A 4,985-nucleotide genomic window follows, 5' to 3' on the forward strand; every position below is an offset into this window, starting at 1 on the left:
TCTCCCAAGTTGTTCCTTCAATCCTCAAATTCAGCAGAAGGGAAAGGCCTGTGGGTCATCTTTGCTCCACTTCATTGTTGTGTGTATCATTGTGTACTGTTTGGGAATCAAGTGATGGAGGAGATAAATGGTCCCAAATAATTCCCAGACACCAGTGAAAAAGTATAACCATTGAAGGGACCCAGCTGGTTGTTCCCTTCGCAATTACCCCCAAGTCTGGCCCTCCTTTCTGTGCTGTCACCACAGCCTTGGCCAGGCCTCTGTGGTCTCACTGCCGTGTGAGGCAGCATCCCACCTGTTCCTTCTCACGCCGTAGACTGCACATGCTCAGTGCTGTCAGCTCGTCCTGTGTGTCTGTGTCTGTGTGTCCTGTTCTTTCTAATCATTATATGAATGAATCCTTTTTTATCCTTATATAAATAATATAGCTAATTTATTAAAATATATAAACAGCACTTATCTTCTGACAATTTTTAAAATTGCTTAAAAGGAAACATCAGGTAGTAGAATTTTAATTATCTAGAAGTCAGGAACAACCAGGAGCCTGTAGTTGTAGTCTGTTCTTTTAAAAAGCTGAAAACTGAAACTGAAAAACTTACTTTGTAGTACCCACGTGCAATCCCAGAATTTATTTAGGGGGCTGAGGCAAGATTCAGATATCAGCCTCAAAAAGACCCTTTTAATTCAGGAAAGGAAATGAGTCATAAATTAATGAAACCTATTGACAAAACCCTCCAGAATTTTTCTAAATCTGAAAATTGTAAATCTTTTCTCCCTTAAGAAAACACGTGATTTAACATGAGTTTGTTTGTTTTTATTTCTAAGCTGCATTTCACATGTAGAGTCATATGCAGACCATGCCTGTACTGAGTCACTGCAGCAGACTCCAGGTCCCAGAATTATAATGTTTGTGTTGCAGCAGGCAAACATTAACACATAGGAACTATATATATATAGGATGAAGGTGTGTGAAGAAAAGTTACATAAGCCTTACAGGTGAATGGGGAGGAGTACCAGGGTTTTCTGACCAGCTGACTGAGCTGTGGGCCCAAGCGAGCCTCACAGTCGACAGCACACTGAATAGAAGTAACATCTTCATACAGACAGTGTTAGAAAGCTTAAGTGTATGGTTGCACGTGTCTGTGGCTTTCAAACTTGAAGACCATTATATTTATATTGCAGTAGATTTAAAACACTAGAAGATATATATATATATATATATACACACACACATATATATATACATATATATACATACATATACATATACATATACATATACATATACATATACATATACATATACATATACATATATATATATATATATATATATATATATATATCTTATATATATAAGTTTGCGGGCCAGAGGTGTGCCCTGCACTCTTTTGTGAAGTTCAACTACTACCCTTGGGTCAAGTTCACGAGCAACTACCTTTGTGGCCTTGACAGTCATGTTGTCCACCTTTCACATACAGGATAATAAATGGTATAAAAGTATTATTAAATAATTAAAAAGTAAATGATATCCTGTAGAACAAAATCAGTGGTATTCTTGAATATTAAGATTGTATAATTTCATTTTTTTTCTTGGTCTTGAAAAATAGTTTTTGAAGGAGAAGGGTCTAGGAGAAGTGGATACCTTCTGCATTGAATCCATGTAGCAACCTGATAAAGTCATCTACGTCCATGGACCCAGCCCCTTTGTCACTCAAACCTGTGCTGGTTAGGATTTGCTGTATTTTATCTGCTATACTGAAATCTTCTGGTATTACAGTATTCTGTACCAAACAGTTGAATTCTGTAGCTTTTTTATAACAGCTGTTGTACTGCACTTGATTTGAATGCGGTGGACAACGTCTTGTTTTTCCCGAACAAACGTGATCCTTACTAAGCTATCCCATTTCCGAAAATTGATCGGTGGTGGAGGATTCTTGGGTTTTATCCTTACCACACTGGACTCCACCTTTGGAGACAGTCTGAAGTTATTCTTCCCTACCTTCATTAGATGGTCCACGCTTGCTAAAAGCTGTGTTAATGGAGAGTCTACAGGATAATTTATCCCCAGGCTTGGCAACCAAGCAAAGAGCAAACTCTTTGAAACATAAGGATAGCACATCTGGAAAATGGCAGGTGGAGTAGCAACTTGAAGACAAAGGGAGAGGAGATCTGATAAGGCAAGTTTGCCACACAGGCATCAAAGAACGGCAAATCCAACTTCAATACATCTCCCACCAGGACCGGGAGTTTGTGGGCCAGAGGTGTGCCCTGAACTCTTGGGTCAAGTTCACGGGCAACTACCTTTGTGGCCTTGACAGTCATGTTGCCAGTCCCAGGCCCAGCTTCCAGCACCGCGTCGGTAGGTTGTAGAGCAGCCTTATCGATGATGCTGTTAACAAGTGGAGGATTTTTCAAAATGTGCTGCCCATCCCTGTGTTGAACATGAGTCCTCCAGCTCACTTCAGCTCTCGGTGCTGTTCCTGATGATCCCGCCGGCGGTTACTAGCTGTGGACTTGGCCTTTGGCATCATCTCAGAGGAGTCCCTGGCCGGAGCGAAAGCAGCTGGGAACTGTCTATATGAATGAATCTTAATAATCATTCTTAATTATGCCTGCACATTCCGTCATTTCTTGAGATCCTGTGGATGTGTGATACCTTCCTTCGTGTGCATGGATGGTATGTGCATATATGTGACATGTAATGTGTACACGTTCCCAAATATGCATGTGATTTATGTGTGCATGCATATGGAGGCCGGAGGTCTCTGCTCTGTCTTCTTGAGTTGCTCTCCGCCTCGTTATTAACTTCAATGCAGAATCCCTCACTGAATCCTGAGCGCAGTGGCTGGTGTGGTTAGCCAATCCCAGGTTGTCCAGGGATCCGACTGCCTCTGCTCCTTGCACACTAATGTTAAAGATGGGGTACCACTATGTGGCCTTTATGTGGGTGCTGGGGATCCTAACCTGGGTTTTCATGTTTACAGCAAGCACTTTCCTGACTGAGCTATCTCTCCATATCTGATGTTTCTTCAAACCTATGCTATCTCCAGCCAGAATGGTCCCCCAACTCCATCAGGAAGCATTCTTCTCTGGCTAAGAAAAATCCTTTGCCAGGGCCATTCTGTGGGCATTTGTGTGCATTTTTTCTCTTCTGTTAAGGTGTAAGTGACTGAAGGGCAAAGACTCCGTGGTCCCCTGTCATTCCTCTAGATGTACCAGCATCTGACATTCCTGCTCAGACTTAGAGAGCCAGATTCTGTCTTCTTGTAGAAGTCTGTAGATAGCTATACTCCCTCATTCCACATAGAGCATGGACAGAGGACTCGCACTTCCAAAACAAATACATCAGCTGGAGACTCAGGGTAAATGCTACTAGCACATAGCAGCAAGAACGAGAGGTCTCTAGAGAAGGTAACCGGGGACTGTGGCTGCAGTACTCATGTTCCATCTTCCAGAGCCCTGGACAGGTCTCCTATCAGACTTGATCTATGATGTCCAGGCTTTGTTCCCGGGGACAATAGTCACATCTCTGTGGCATTCTGTGAGTGTCTACATATCATTTGTGGATCTGTCTTCTGTTTCCCTTATCAAGTTTAGTCCGTTTGTGTAGCCAGAGACTCTGGACTAACTGATGTATAAACAAAGGACAGTTATTTCTCAGTACTTGAGGCTGGAAGTCCAATGTCAAGGCTGGCAGCGGTGATGTTTAGTAAGGGTTCTGTTCTGCCTCAGATCCCAACAACTTTAACACTGACGGCTTCCCCTGGAAGGAAGGAGTCCATGCCTTCATATGACAGACAGAAGGGACAGACAGGTCAAGTCTTCATAAAGAGCTAATGCACACACAGAGCAGATGGAGTTCTTGTGGCCTTCTGCCCACTCCCAGTTCTGTTGCTTGGGGGAATTATATTTTATGATGAACCTTGGAAACACTTGAACATAGAATCCCTAACACTCAAATCGACTGTTTTAGAATCCAGAGATGAATAAAGTCTCACACACACACACACACGCATGCACATATACACATATAAGCATACATAAAAAATAAATACAAACATTAAGTATATATGTATATACATATAAATGTATATATACATATGTAAAGTATAAAATATATACATACTTTATATGTATATTGAATGAACAAATGTGCAAGAATTAATCCTAGCTATAGGAACCTCCCTAATATCGACTTTCTCGATTGGAAAGTGGGCTAATAACACTTATCTACAAAGGATATTGTATTGATTGAATGAAATCATGTATGCTAATCAGCCACCATACGGTAAGCAGCCAGTATACTGCCGCTAGCACTGGTAAAAAGGGGGTTTTGATGGTGGCAATGACAATATGGCAATTTGGCCCCATTCTTGCAGTAAAAGAGAAGACCCTGGGGAGGTCTTTGGCAAGGACACATGATCTAGACTTCTCGTCTTGTTTCATATAACTCACATTTAAATATTGGTTGTCTTTTTATTTCTCTGACATCACACGTTCTCTACACGAGTTTGCCACCTGACTGGATGGATGGTGCATGACCATCCCACATCAGAACCGCCTGCCTGCCTTTTGCAGTGTCACCTTGGACAGTATTTGGAGCAGTCTTCTAGAGCATCAAGAAAACGGAGGTTAGCATAGTTCCAGCCACCCAAAGAACTACAGCGCCCCCTAGAGGATAAATGGGGAACGTGAAGAAAGAAAGGTCGGGGAGAGGTCATGAAGAGAAAGCGGGAGTGGAGGGGAAGGCAGGGAGGGAGAAAGCTTCTGGCTGGACAGTGAGCAAGCAGAGGCAGAGCATCACAACTCGGAAGCCAGCTTCTGGAAACCAAATGACAGCGACCCGCTGGGCCCCCCCTCTGTCCCCCCTTCCCCACCCCCTCTCCCACCCCCTCCCCCGTGTTTGCTTTTACCTTTATCAAACACGCGATGATAGCTTTCACGATCTCAGACCCAGAGCTAATGCTTCGGGTACCTTGCCG

General features: G+C 42.8%; 1 pseudogene; it reads right to left on the reverse strand.

Annotated features, from left to right (window-relative positions):
* Nucleotides 1-1,608: 1,608 nt before the first annotated feature.
* Nucleotides 1,609-2,531, reverse strand: LOC127696552 (probable dimethyladenosine transferase; annotated as a pseudogene).
* Between the last annotated feature and the right edge of the window lie 2,454 nt (nt 2,532-4,985).

The sequence above is a fragment of the Apodemus sylvaticus genome, chromosome 11 (genome assembly GCF_947179515.1).
Source record: "Apodemus sylvaticus chromosome 11, mApoSyl1.1, whole genome shotgun sequence".
Taxonomy (NCBI): Eukaryota; Metazoa; Chordata; class Mammalia; order Rodentia; family Muridae; genus Apodemus; species Apodemus sylvaticus.